This window comes from Geotrypetes seraphini, chromosome 11 (genome assembly GCF_902459505.1).
Source record: "Geotrypetes seraphini chromosome 11, aGeoSer1.1, whole genome shotgun sequence".
NCBI classification, from domain to species: domain Eukaryota; kingdom Metazoa; phylum Chordata; class Amphibia; order Gymnophiona; family Dermophiidae; genus Geotrypetes; species Geotrypetes seraphini.
Window position 1 is genome coordinate 58,450,019 of NC_047094.1, and position 15,554 is coordinate 58,465,572.

The following is a 15,554-nucleotide window of genomic DNA, read 5'->3' on the forward strand; positions in this document are numbered from 1 at the left end:
CTCTCTCCCCTTCAATCTGTTCAGAATTCTGCTACACAGCTTATATTCTGCAAATGTCGATATACTCACGTTACCCCTTGCCTCACATCACTCTTCTGGCTCTTTATCCGCTTCCGCACACAGTTCAAAGTCATCTTGTTGGCTTCTGAGGAGGTGTTCACTATACACCTCCTCAGTATCACTCCTCTCTCATATTCTTCTACACTCCTCCCCCTATCCCCCCGGGAACTCTGTTCATCAGGTAAGTCTCTCCTAATTGTAACCTTCACCTCTACTGTCAACTCCAGACTCAATCCCTTCTATCTTGCTGCACTTTATGCCTGAAACAGATTGCCTGAGTCGGCATATCAAGCTCCGCTTCTGGAAGTGTTCATATCCAGGCTAAAAGCATACTTTTTCAATGCTGCTTTTAACTCTTAACTCTAATTCACTTGTTAAGTACCCAAGTCTATTTTGTCACTGTAGTTCTCTACCTCAACTATCCTGTTTGTCTGTCCGATTAGATTGTAAGCTGTGCTGAGCAGGAATTGTCTATTCATGGTTAATGTAGTGTACAGCACTGCATGCATTTGGCAGCATTATAGAAATGATAAGAAGTAGTATTAGTAATCCCGATAACCCTTTTCATCTGGATCCTCTCTAGACCCAAGCTTTCTTAAACTCAGCTATATTTTATATCTCCACCACCTCCACTGATGCCATTCCATGCATTCACCACTCTTTCGGTGATGAAGTATTTTCTGAGGTTACTTCTGAGTCCCTTTCAGCTTCATCCTAGACATCCTCTGCTTATATCATGTTTATATATGTTTGAAGGTGTAGTCTCCAGAATTGTACACAATATTTTAATAAAGTCCCTCCCAGTGTCTTATAAAGGGCCATTAATTGCTCCTTTTTCCTACTGGCCATTTCTCTCCCTATGTACCCAGGCATCATTTTAGCTTTTGTTGTCTTTTCTACCCATTTAGCCTCTTCTGTGCACAAAATTCCTTCACCCACTAAACTGTACCACTTCTTTGCGTTTTTGCAACCCAAATGCATAACAATGCCTTTCTTAGCATAAAATCTTAGCTGCCAAATTCCAGACTATTCTTCATGCTTCACTAAGTCCATTCTCAAGTTATTCTCACCATCAAGGGTGTCTACCCTATTGCAGATTTTAGTATCACCTGCAAAGAGGCAAACCTTTCTAGACAGCCCTTCGATAAAGCACAGTTACTTACCGTAATAGGCGTTATTCAGGGACAATAGGTAGATATTCTCAAATGTGGGTGTTGTCATCCACGGAGCCCGGAACGGACAGTGGTAAAAGTGTATTTGCATTTTTCAGTGTTTTAGAAACTTTGCGAGTGCCTTCCCACCCTTATTATTATTAATGGTATCTCAGTTCCCTAAGTGAGCTAAAAGCCAACCAGGGGAGGTGGAAGGGATGTGAGAATATCTGTCCCTAGATAGCACCTGTTACAGTAAGCAACTGTGCTTTATCCTAGGACAAGCAGGCAGCATATTCTCATACGAGTGATTCCCTAGTTTACTGTAATGGGATGGAAGGAGAGTTGGCCATTAAGAAGAAAATAAATTCTGCAATACTGCTTGGTTGAAATGACTATCTCGTCTGGAATAGGATTCTAGACAGTAGTGAGATGTGAATGTGTGAATTGAGGACCGAGTAGCTGCTTTGCAAACTTCATCAATGGGAGTGAAACGTAAAAAGGTTATTGATGCTGCCATAGCTCGGTCCTTGTGTGCTGTAACAAGTCCCTCGAGTTGCAGCCCAGCCTGAATATAGCAGAAGGAAATACAAGCCGCTAACCATGTGGAAATAGTTCTCTTGGTTACAGGCCGGCTCGATCTGTTAGGATCGAGAGTTGAACAGTTGAGGTTAAATCCTGTGTGGCTTAGACCTTTGTATGTAGTAAATCAAAGCACGCTTACAGTCCAGTGTATGAAGAGCTGTTTCTCCAGGGTAAGAATGAGGCATTGGGGGGAAAAAACTGGAAGTACAATGGAATGATTCAGGTGAAATTCCATGGCTACTTTTGGGAGGAATTTAGGATGGTTTCAGAGAACCACTTTGTCATGATGAAATACTGTATATGGTGGATCAGAAACAAACGCTTGAAGCTCACTCACTCAAATGACAGAAATCAAGACCACTTTCGAAGTGAGAAACTTAAGAAGAGTAGATGCCAGTAGTGCAAATGGTGGCTTCATCAAACTGGTGAAATTAACATTAAGATCCCAGACAACCGGAGGCGGCTTGAGCGTAGGTTTGGAGTTGAAAAGTCCTTTCATAAACCAGGAAACAAGAGGATGAGTGGGCAGAAATTTATTGTTGACAGGAACATGGAAAGCACTAAACGCACCGAGGTGAACTCTGACTGAATTAGTTTTCAGTCCAGAATTGGATAAATGCAAAAGATAATCCAACACTGAAGAAAGAGAAAAGGAGAAAGCATCTTGGTCATGGAGAGTACACCACAAATTGAAGTGTGTCTACTTCTGCTGATAGCATTGCTAAATAGAAGGCTTCCTGGAAGCAGCTATAATGGCTTGTACCAAGTCAGAAAGATTATAATCTGCTGGATTCAGACCAAGAAATACCAAACTGTTGTGTGCAGAGATTGCAGATTGGGATGTAAAAGATATCCTTGACTGAGTAAGCAGAGATGAAAAGATTTGTAAAGGAATTAGATCCTTGGAACTAAGATGAAGTAGAAGTCAGTTAGCTGGCATCAGTGCCTCTCCTCCTTGGGCATTTCGTGGCACACCTGGAATCTGCCGCAGTACAGAGTTTGCGATACAATGCAATATAGCAATTCTTATGTTCCTATGACATTTCTTTGAAAGGGTGAATAAACATGTGAATAAAGGTGAACCAGTCGATATTGTGTATTTGGATTCTCAAAAGGCATTTGACAAAGTACTTCATGAAAGACTTCTAAGGAAATCAGAAAGTCATGGGCTAGGAAATAATGCCCTACTATGGATTAAGAAGTGGTTGAAAGACAGAAAGCAGATAGTAGGTTTAAATGGTCAATATTCTCAATGGAGTGGGTAAATAGCACAGTTACTTACCGTAACAGGTGTTATCCAGGGACAGCAGGCATATATTCTCACATGTGGGTGACGTCATCTACGGAGCCCCAGCGCGGACAGCTTTTCAAGCAAACTTGCTAGAAGTTTCAAGTTTGCACACTGCACCACGCATGTGCATGCCTTCTCGCCCACTAGAGGGCGCATCCCACCTCGTGGTCCTCAGTTCCATAACTAGCAGAGAAGCCATCCCCGGGGAGGCGGGCGGGTTGTGAGAATATATGCCTGCTGTCCCTGGATAACACCTGTTACGGTAAGTAACTGTGCTTTATCCCAGGACAAGCAGGCATGATATTCTCACATGTGGGTGACCTCCAAGCCAACCAAAAAAGGGCAGGTGGGAGGATGGCAATTCAGGAAAACAGGTTACGCAACACCGACTGGCCAAACCGGCCGTCACTTCTGGACAAAGTGTCCAGACAGTAATGAGAGGTGAACGTATGAACCGAAGACCAAGTGGCAGCTTTACATATGTCCTCCATAGGAGTGGATCGGAGGAAAGCAACCGAAGTTGCCATCGCTCGGACCTTATGCCCCGTGACTCGACCCGGGGGCGGAAGTCCAGCCTGAGCATAGCAAAAAGAAATACAAGCAGCTAACCAGTTAGACAGAGTGCGCTTGGAAACAGGATGCCCTAATCGATTAGGATCGAAGGACAAAAACAATTGAGGAACCTTCCTATGAGACCTGGTGCGTTGAAGGTAATATGCCAACGCCCTCTTACAGTCAAGCGTGTGAAGCGCCGTCTCGCCAGGATGGGAGTGGGGCTTAGGAAAGAACACAGGAAGGACAATGGACTGATTGAGGTGGAAATCAGAGACAACTTTAGGTAAAAACTTAGGATGGGTGCGGAGAACCACCTTGTCATGATGGAAGACAGTGAAAGGAGGGTCCGCAACCAAAGCTTGCAACTCCCCAATCCGCCTAGCGGATGTGAGGGCAATTAGAAAAATCACCTTCCAAGTCAGAAATTTCAAGAGAGACTTGTTGAGTGGCTCAAAAGGAGGTTTCATCAGGTGAGCTAAAACCACATTCAAATCCCACACGACTGAAGGAGGCTTAAGAGGGGGACAAACCCTGAGTAACCCTTTCATGAAGCGTGTCACCAAAGGATGGGTCGACAGAGGACACCCATCCAGATGTTGATGGAAAACAGAAATAGCACTAAGATGAACACGCACAGAAGTGGTTTTCAAACCAGAGTGCGACAGGTGAAATAAATAGTCCAAAACCGAGGACACCGGAACCGAAACCGGATCCAGGTGAAAAGACGAACACCAGGTGGAAAACCTGGTCCATTTCTGCGAATAACAAAGCCTAGTCGAAATCTTGCGGGATGCTTCCAACACCTCCCTCACAGATTGAGACAGATCAGGCGAAGTTAAGGAGCAAGAAACCAAGCTGTCAGGTGTAATGACTGCAGATTGGGATGCAACATGGATCCTTGACTCTGAGACAGCAGAGAAGGAAACACAGGCAGAAGAAGAGGCTCCCTGGTACTGAGCTGAAGCAGCAGGGAGAACCAGTGCTGACGCGGCCACCGAGGTGCAATGAGAATCATCGTGGCAGCGGACGATTTGAGATGTACTAACGTTCGCATGATCAGAGGAAAGGGAGGGAACGCATACAGGAACCTCCCTTCCCAATCGAGAAGGAAGGCATCGGCCTCCAGACGGTCCCGGGAGTACATCCGAGAACAATACAGGGGCAGTTTGCGGGTCTCCGGAGAGGCAAACAGATCCACCTGCGGCGTTCCCCAGCAAGCGAAAACCTCGCGCAGGACTCCGGAGTGTAGAGTCCACTCGTGCGGCTGCAGAAGTCGACTGAGTTTGTCTGCCAGACAGTTCTGTTCTCCCTGGATGTAGACCGCCCGAAGGAAGATGTTCCGGGAGACCGCCCACTCCCAAAGGCGAAGAGCCTCCGAGCAGAGGGGCCAAGAACCCGTTCCACCCTGCTTGTTCACATAGTACATCGCCACTTGGTTGTCCGTGCGGACGAGGACTACCTGATTCTGCAATATGTGGACGAATGCTCGAACCGCCAGAAAGATGGCCCGAAGTTCTAGCACGTTGATGTGACACCGACAGTCCTCGGCAGACCACAGGCCCTGCGTTCGAAGACCGTCGAGGTGGGCTCCCCACGCGTACTCCGAGGAGTCTGTGGTCAGAACCTTGCGAAAAGGAGGGGTGAGAAACAGTAAACCCTTGGACAGATTTGAAGAGTCGGTCCACCAACGCAGCGATTTCCGCAAAAGCGGAGTCACCGCAATGAGACGAGACACCGGATCGCACTCCTGACGCCACTGGGAAGCTAGGGTCCACTGAGGCAACCTCAGGTGCAGCCTGGCGAACGGAGTGACGTGGACCGTCGACGCCATATGGCCGAGCAGCATCATCATGCGCTGGGCCGATACCACCGACAGTTGAGAGACCTGACGGCCCATCCGCACCAAGGCTTCCAACCGCTGGGGCGGGAGATACGAGCGCAGGCGCACAGTGTCCAGCACTGCGCCTATAAATTGAAGAGACTGAGCCGGGCACAACTGTGATTTTGGAAAGTTTATCTCGAACCCGAGGCTCTGCAGGAAGGCAATAGACTGTCGGGTCGCTGAGATAACCCCCTCCCTGGTCGGGGCTTTGATGAGCCAATCGTCCAGGTAAGGGAACACATGAAGCCCACGAGACCTCAGGGCTGCCGCGACCACCACCATGCACTTCGTGAAGACTCGGGGGGACGAGGCCAGGCCGAAGGGCAGGACCCTGTACTGAAGGTGTAGATCTCCCACCTGGAATCGTAAAAATCTTCGGAAGGCGGGATGCACCGGAACATGGGTGTATGCTTCCTTCAAGTCGAGGGAGCACATCCAGTCCCCTCCCTCCAAGAGAGGATATAAAACCGGGAGAGACAGCATTCGAAACTTCTCCCGGACCAGGAATTTGTTGAGCTTCCTGAGGTCCAGTATGGGGCGTAGGTCCCCGGTCTTTTTTGGGACCAAAAAGTAACGGGAGTAAAACCCCGTACCCCGCTGGTCCTTGGGGACCGGTTCGACCGCCCGAAGCACCAACAGAGCCCTGGCCTCGGCCAGAAGGATCGGAAGTTGCGCTCGGTTGCAAGAGGCCACCCTTGGGGGATGATCCGGTGGTGAGGACACAAAGTTGAGCGAGTAGCCCTCGGAGACGGTCCGGAGCACCCAAGCGTCTGATGTTATCTCGGTCCATGCCATGTGGAAGAACCGAAGACGCCCCCCGATGGGAAGGGGTTCCTGTGATTTCGCGGAGGGGAACCCGCCCCGTCCGCTCAGCCCGTCAAAAGGAAGGCGCGGGTTTAGAAGGACCCTGCGCCGGGGCTTGGGTTTGTCCCCCTCTGCCTCGCTGAGACGGACGTCTCGGAGGCGGCCTTGAAAAAGCCGGAGTCGACTTCTGAGGGTATCGGCGCGGCGGAGGACGGAAAGGTTTCTGCTGCGGGGGCCTAGGTTTGGGGCGGACCAGGGATGCTAACGAGCGCTCCTGCTCCGACAACCGCTTGGTCGCCGCATCTAAGGACTCATCAAATAACTCGGACCCCACACAAGGCAAGTCTGCAAGACGTTCCTGCAGGTTTGGGTCCATATCGAGGGTGCGAAGCCAGGCCAGACGGCGCATGGCCACTGCGAAGGCCGACACCCTCGAAACCAGCTCAAATGCATCGTACACCGCATGAAAGAGGTACAACCGCAATTGAGACAGGTTGGACATAAACTTATCAAATCCTGCTCTTTGGGAGTCCGGTAAGGAGTCTCGATATTGAGGAAGGTCCTTCACCATGCCACGCAAATAGGAGGAAAAGGTGAAGGCATAATTTAGAACCCTGGTGGCCATCAGGGAATTTGAATAGAGGCGACGGCCAAACTTGTCCAGGGTCCGCCCCTCCCTGCCGGGTGGAACCGCCGCAGAAACCCGTGAGGGCTGTGATTTCTTAAGGGCAGACTCCACCAGAAGAGACTGGTGGGAGAGCTGCGCCTTTTCAAACCCTTTAGGGGGCACCGTCCTATACTTCGCTTCCATTTTAGAAGGCACAGACGTGACTGTAAGAGGGTTCGACAAATTCTTCAACCAGGTCTGCAGGAGGACTCTGTTGAGGGGGAGCCTAGGCACCTCCCTAGGAGGAGTGGGAAGGTCTTGCTCCTCCAAAAATTCTTTAGAATATTGGGAACAGACCATAAGGTCCAACCCCAGGGCTCGGGCCATGTCCTGAACAAAAGTGGAAAATGAGGACGGCCTGGCTGGAGGAGACGGAGTTCTCGACCTCCCCACCGAGGAGAGGGGAGAGGCCTCATGGGAATAATGAGGATCCCTGACCGACCCCGAGCCCCAGGATTCTCTTTCCAAGGCCCTCGAGGGGGAAGGAGAATTTCTTCGCCTCGAAGAACCCTTGGGTGAGGACCCCGGGGTCCGGGGGGCACTCTCCCACTTCCTCGGCGAGGCGGCACGGGAAGACTTCCCATGAGGTGATCGGAGGAGCCTCGGGTTGTCGAGGCGCAACTCCGATACCTGCAGCGCCTCGCCCCCGAGCGGCGAGGAACGATCGTGCCTCCGAGGCGAGCCCCGCGGGCGCTTCGGCTTCCTCGATTGGCGCCCCGTCCGAGGTCGCGTCGAGGGCGAGGCGTCCCGGGAAGACCTCGAGGAGGAAGAGGAGGAAATACGGCGCACTCTGCGCAACTTTTCCTTGGGCCGCACACTCCGCTCAGGCGGCCCCCCCGAGGGCACAGCCGGGGCCGAGGTCAAAGGGGCCACAGTACCCGAGACCGAGGCCACCGAGGCCGGGGCTCCCGAGGTCGAGGGCGCCGAGGCCGGGGCCTCCGAGGTCGAGGGCGCCCCGGCCGAGGCCTGCGAGGTCGAGGCCGCCGGAACCGCAGCTCGCTGCAACACTTCCAGGGCCCCCGACAGCTCCGATGAAATAAGAGCTCGGAGGAGGTCCTGAAAGGCCGGAATCCCCACGAAGGTCGGGAGTTCCGGGTCCGGAGCACACTCCCTGGAGGGCGACCTCGGTCTCGAGTATTCCCTCGGGGTGTGCGAAGCCGGGGTCCGAAGCGGGGCCGGGGTCGACCCACTCGCCTTAGCCGGAGCAGAGGATGGCTTCTTCGCTGACGGGGATGGAACAGAGGACTTACCCGAAGCCGGTTTTCCCGAGGACGCCTTCAAAGTCGAGGGCCGAGGCGAAGCCGAGGCCCCCGAGGATGCCGAGGCCGAGGTCAAGGCCGGGGCCGAGGCCGACGTCGAGGCCTTAGCCGGCGCGTCCACGGCGAACAATTCCGCCATTCTGGCCTTTCGGCGGCGGAGGGCTCTGGCCTGAAAAGTAGCACAGCGATCACACGAAGCTGTCGGATGATCCGGCCCGAGACAAACAATGCACCACCGGTGAGGGTCAGTGATGGAAAGTAACCTCTCACACCGGCTGCACTTCTTAAATCCCGTAACAGGACGGGACATCAACGGAAAAGGAGGCCGGGAACGACCGACGTCCCGCGGCCACGGCTGCCGGGAGCCCCCGGAGCCCAACGAAAAGAAAAATATATTTTTTTTTTTTAAAAACGAAGGAAAAACACAAAAAAGAAAGGAGCACCGCGAATCGAACGAAAAAACGAAACGCGGCAGCAGAAAGGCAATACAAAACTGGAGCTCAAATCCACAGGGCTTTCTGGCTCCGCGGAAAAAATTGAACTGAGGACCACGAGGTGGGATGCGCCCTCTAGTGGGCGAGAAGGCATGCACATGCGTGGTGCAGTGTGCAAACTTGAAACTTCTAGCAAGTTTGCTTGAAAAGCTGTCCGCGCTGGGGCTCCGTAGATGACGTCACCCACATGTGAGAATATCATGCCTGCTTGTCCTGGGATAAAGTGGGGTTCCCCAGGGATCTGTGTTGGGACCGCTGCTTTTTAACATATTTATCAATGATCTAGAAATAGGAATAACTAGTGAGATAATTAAATTTGCTCATGACATAAAGTTGATAAGTTCCAAGAGAATTGTGAAAACTTGCAAGAGGACCTTGTAAGACTGGGCATCAAAATGTCAAATGATGTTTAGAGCAATTGCAAAGTGATGCATGTTAGAAAAAGGAAAATTAATGAACAATAACTACTTGATACAGGATTCCAAGTTAGAAGTCCCTGCCCGGGAAAAGGATCTAGGTATCATTGTTGAGGATATGTCGAAACCTTTGGCTCAATGAGCAGCGGCGGCTAAGAAAGCAAATAGAAAGTGAAAACGTTATAATACCTTTGTATCGCTCTTTAGTAGAGCTGCATCTCAAATTCCGGTTGCCATATCTCAAAAAAGATATAGTGGAATTAGAAAAGGTACATGAAGGGTGATGAAAATGATAAAAGGGATAGGATGATTTCCCAATGAGGAAAGGTTAACCAGCTGGAGCTCTTCAGCTTAGAGAAGAGACGGCTCAGGAGATATATGATAAAGGTCTATAAAATACTAGTGGAGTAGAAAGGGTAGATGTGAATTACTTGTTTACTCTTTCCAAATATATTAGGACTTAGGGGTATGCGATGAAGCTACTAAGAGGTAGATTTAAAATAAACTGTAGAAAATATATCTTCACAACATATAATTAAACTCTGGAATTTGATACCAGAGAAAGTTAGCTTTGCAGGGTTTTAAAAAAAAAGTTTGAATAATTTCCAAAAAAGTAGTCCATAGGGTGGATGGCTTGGGGAAATCTACTGCTTATTCCTAATATAAGCAGCATAAAATCTATTTTACTTCTTGGAATCTTGCCAGGTACTTGTGACCTGGGTAGGCCACTATTGGAAACAGGATACTGTACTTGATGGACTTTCAGTCTGTCCCAGTATTATTGATCTTACATTCGTCCACTTGCAATCTAGAATGGATGAAAAGTGCCTTTCTTTTTGGGAACTACAAAATAAATGTAATAACTTCTTGTTCTCCTTTCCTCTCTGGACACCAGCACCATGGCCCTCAATGAATCATATGCTGTAAAGTGTCCCATATTGTTCATATCTTCAGGTGAGAGTGATAGAATGACTCCAAAAACAGATCTGGGAGAGGATGCTGAAATGCCAGAGAATAACTATCATGAATCATCTTGAGGACCCTTTGGTTCTCAGTAACTTAGGTCCACCTCTAGTAAAACTCCCTTATCCAAGTGCCAACTGGCAGCAGAAGACAGAGAACAATAATCTTTGGCCTGCCTGGGGACTCTCGAGCCCAAGTCTCAACCTCCATGATGTCTGTTCTAAACCCCCCCCCCCCCAAACCTTGAAAGAATTAAACTCTCTGAAAAATGACCTCTAAGTTCTACTGGGTCTGCCAGGGCGATACTGTTAGGCATTCCTAAGACTCCTATCCATTGACAAGCCACGGCCTCCTACTTTAGGTTTGTCCGCAGATAAAAAGGGAACTCTGGCATCACTCCTACCAGTTTATCTAATTCTTCCCTACAGAGCATAGATCCTTGAAAGGAGAGCGAACACAACTTGGATTTGGAAGCCACATCTGCAGCCTAACCTCAAAGACATAACACTCGTTGGACTGCAACAACAGGAGACATGTTCTTTGCTAAAGATTGCAATAAATCATAAAGAGCATCAACCAAGAAGGACGCCCCCATTTTTATCTTGGATACCTACTGGACTATTACACCATTATCCAGTGCAGGGCTATCAAACATCTTTTCTGCACACTAAAAAAACAGACCCTGACAAATAGGCCCCCCCCCAAATGGACACTTGTACAGCCAGCACCAAAAGGTCAAAACTATGCTTTAGAAAAGATCAGTTTTCCTATCCTGAAGGCCTTTAAGTGCTGGACCTCCCTCCATTGGAATGATAGTCTTTTTGGTTACTGTTGTCACCGCTATATCTAAAATGGGAGGTTTCTGGTTCTCCCCAATGTCTGTAAGGATAGGATAAGCATAGTCCATCACAATAGCAACCTTGGAAGAGATATTTGGAGATGACCTTTTTGTGTGGACCACATATGAAGTTTAGCAACCACAGGTGACAGAACAGCTGCAGCTTTGTCCCGTCTTCCAGGGCTAAAACAGTGCCCAAATGAACTCTTTGGGAAACCTAATGCCCTGGGACTTCTCCCCCACTGAAACAAAACTCAGAAGGGGAAACTCAGATGACAGCCACTATGGAAGAGTAGATCAGGCTGAATCCAAAATGATGGCAGTTACTGCCCAAACTGAAATAGACACTGAAGAGACTGCCTGTGCTGAACCATTGCCACAATAGACTCAGCAACTTCACCCTCCAGAGCCACCAAGGATTTCAGCCCCCAATGTTCATATACAGCAATGATGTAGCCTGCTAGTACTCTTACCACCGTCTTACCGGTGAAGTCTTTAGAAAAGCAAATGCCGAAGATCAGGAGAGATATGGTGACAAAAACAAAATCAGGTAGATTGGCTCTGCAGAGTACCGACTCCCAGAATTAGACATCTGCTGTCCACAAATCCAACTCCCAGGTTTTTATTCTTCACAAATTGAACAAGTTACTGTAGGCTGTTTATGGAACATTCAAGGCTCCTGTGTTGCACAGGGGCCAAGGCACACTGTAGTCCACTCCAGGAAGGAGGACAGAAAAGGAGGAGGGACCCACATGTAACACTCAAGAGGATAAACGTGGGCCCCATGGACCAACATCTCCAAAGCACTGAGGCTCAGTACCAAAGAATAGTTAGGGTTTTTTTTGTAATCACTAAATCAAAATTCCGGAGGAAAATCCAAGATGGTGTCTTAATTGATCAGATGCTGTAGGGCTCCAAGTTTGGAAACTTTTCCAAAAGCGGAATCGCTATTGAATGGGTAAGAGGAAGGGGAAAGTTAGGACTTACCCTTCTGAATTCTCTCCGAATCCCCTTTTTTCCATCGAACGATTTCTGATCCCTACGGCGTCATTCCTTGGAATGGGTGCTGGCGAGGAGGCAGCCATGCTGGATATCACGCTCAACCCGGGAGAAAGACTTACGCACATGGATCCAGGCATGGAATCGAACGCTGAGCAGTTGATGAGCCCGCAGGGAGATAGAAGCGCCACAGAAAACTTGTCATTGGGAGGGAGGCTCCACAGCGTAAGAGTTGACGCTGGTATGCAGGAGACCAGTATGGGAGCTGAGTCTGAGCAACCTTTGGAGTCCGAAGGAGTTATGGGAGGTTCATGGCCCCGAGGAAGTTCCAGGGCTGTGGAATTTGATCAACAACAGAATACTGGTGAGCACAGCGATGTACCTATGATAAAACCTTCACATGTCACTTTAGATTCCATCTGGGATGCTACTGCATGCTTGGAGAAGATTGTGGTTGGTAACAAAACTTTGGTGGATAATTCATTGCAAGATGTTAAGACCAGAATTATCACTCAGGAAGCTAAAAACTTTGGGTTGGAGAGAAAAATGGAGGAAGCTCAAAAAGATCTGTAGGAAAGTAACTCTAACGCACTGGCTCATAGTCAGGGATTAGTGAGATTGAGTAATAAAGTGAAAAAAATGGAGCATTATACCAAAAGGTTGAATCTATGCTTTGTCAACTTTCCTCAATCCAAGAATATAGCTCCCATTGAACTGCTTAAGAGATATCTGATGAACATTCTGGGAGTTCCAAAGGAAGCTGTGCCTCCATTCTCTAGAGTTTACTTTGAGCTGGGGAAAAAACAACAAGCTCAAGTCCAGGGAGAATTATCCATGGACAGTTTGAATGTCACTCAGTTATTGGAAACATCTACTGAAGAAGAGTATAAGATTTACACTCCTGGGGACATTCGTTTTTGAGTCAGATAAAGTCTGGGTGATGAGGCTGTTTTTTCGGAATAATGATAAATTGGTTTTGGGAGGAAAAGTTTGGGTTTTTCCCCGACGTCTGTGTGGAGACACAGGAAAAAAGGAAGCAGTTTTTGATGTTGCACCCTCAGGTGTTATCCCTGGGAGCCCATTTCTTTTTACATTTTCCTTGTAAATGCTTAATTGTATTTGAATCAAATAGGTATTTTTGATCCCAAATAATTGAGGGTGTTTCTTGAAAATAAGTGTAAGATACAGGTCCTGACTGTAGGTCCAAGGGAAGAAACTGGAGATTAGTTTAATGAGGAAGGTTGTATAAAGTAAATTCAGATGCAATGTCATCAATTTGTTTGTAATTTTTTTTTGGTCTTAAAATAGGAAGTGCCTCCTTTTCCTAATTTTCTCCCCCTTTTAATTAGTGAACTTATAAGGGATCTTAGTTATATAAATTTTTCCTAAGTACATGATTGTATAACTATCGGATGTAATACAAATGTTTGAAATAGCTATATCCTGTTTCCTGAGGCATGTAACATGTAAATGAGTTCAATATAAATTGAATTAAAATGTAAAGATTTAAAAAAAAAAAAAAAAAAAATAGCAAAATTCCAACTTAATACATCCACAGGACCCCTCCCTGGGTATACCAGACTGGCTCAGACTATACATCCACCCTCTGCTAGGAGACTGAATTAATGACTGGCTGGGAACTGCACAGGTTTAAAATACAATTCTGTTTCCCTCTGCAGATAGGCGTGCATAACCCAAGCATCTTAATCAGTCTGGAGAGTTGATGGGGAATTGTCTTAATTTGTCAAGATTTAATTTAAGCTTTAGATAATATCTTATGGATTTGAGGAGTCTTTTTTGGTCAAATTTTGAATATCATCTGATAGATGAAAATAATAGTTCAAAAGTCTGAATCAAACAGGCCATCAGGGCCATGCAAATATTAAATATAGGCTCTAGAACTGATCCCTGAAGGACCCCCCCAAAATGGGAAAGGAACAGATAGTTATGTTCTGCCATCATATATACAAAGCCTATTATCTAGGTAAGATCTGAACCAATCTAGGACTTTTCCAGATAGACTGTCTAATCTGATAAACAGTACAAAACAATCAATTAGATCAAACACTACAGAAAGATAAAGTGAAATAATAAGCACTTTGTTATTCTAGTCTAAATTAGCCTGAATGGTACTGGGCATCCATAGGAGGGTTGTGTCCATGGCATGGTCTTTGCAGAAAATGGTTTGATGTGAATACGAGGGGTGTTCAATAATTTATCTTCCTCAGTAGGAAAGAAAAATTTTCAATATATTTTTGTTTATAATCCTCTGATAGCTCTATATATTTCATTCACTTTTCCTGAAATGACTTTAACCCCTTTGAAAAGAATTCTTCTGTTTGACCTTCAAACCAACTCATCACAGCTTCCTTGTTGTCTTCATCACTTGAAAACCGCTGTCCACGGAGAAATTTCTTCAAAAATCGGAACAGGAAATAATCCAAGGGAGCCAGGTCAGGACCGTAGAGTAGATAATCCGCATTGTCATGAAGAAGCAGCATGCCTGCTGTGAGTTTTCCTTCTCTTTTTTCCTTGATTTTCTCCCACAAAGTGAATATGTGGGCTTAACTCTTCCCAGTTATGGTTGTCTTGTGGGGCATGAACTCCAGAAGCAAAAGTTATTCATCATCCCTTAAGACAGTTGCCATGACTTTGCCTGCAGATTTTTTTGTCTTGAACTTTTTTGGGCTGGGGAATTTCTTGTGCTTCCACTACATTGATTCCATTTTGGACTCAGAATCTCTGTGATAGACCCAAGTCTCATCTCTAGTCACCAAACGATGAAAAAAATTCACTTGGTCTTCACGGAGCATCTCCAACTTTTCCTGATAGCACTGGAGCCTCGTGGTCTTCTGACATGGCATCAGCATTCTTGGAACCCATCTTGCACTAACCTTAGGCATGCCCAACTTTTCATGAATTTTCCAAACTCTACCTGCCGAGATGCCTATTTCTTCAGCTATTCAGGAAACCTTAATCCATCTGACAAAATTAAATCCTCGACTTTCTGGCACATTTCTGCTCCAAATCTAGCAGTTTCTTACTTGATTCGCATGACATCCTGTTTCTTGGAATGTTAAGATTCACACTTAGCCACAACTGTGCATGAGTAACCTTGAGACATGTCACAACATGCACAACTTGTTTCAATAAGCCTGCTACTTTCTTTCATACTCAGGTAAATTATTGAACGCCCCTCATATATATTAGTCCTCTTTAAAACATCTGAGTAGCAACTATGTACTTTGCCAACGTGGAGGCTAAAGGCAGATTAGATACTGGATGTTAAGTTTGATTTTAATGGCTGATTTTCATTAGGATTCTTTAATTGAGGGTGGATATATCTAGATTTCCAAAGGCTCTGTACTATACCATATGCTAGACCAGTGTTCTCCAACCACCAGTCCGTGGACTGGCGACGATCCACAGAAATTTCATGCCGGTCTGCAGCCGGGCCTGAGGAGATCAGTGCACAAAGCTGTGGGGGGCGGCAGTAGCTCCTACGCACGTCCTGCACCTGAACCGGCAGCCTTCTCTCTGTTTTGTTTCAATCTGTAAACCACTTTGATGTATTTATCATGAAAGGTAGT

At 47.1% G+C, this 15,554-nt stretch overlaps 1 protein-coding gene across 8 annotated transcripts in view; it reads right to left on the bottom strand.

The window, feature by feature from the left end:
- CREBBP (CREB binding protein) overlaps positions 1-15,554 on the bottom strand; it is a 676,455-nt gene that overhangs the window by 323,035 nt on the left and 337,866 nt on the right. The gene's annotated exons all lie outside the window — the stretch shown is intronic.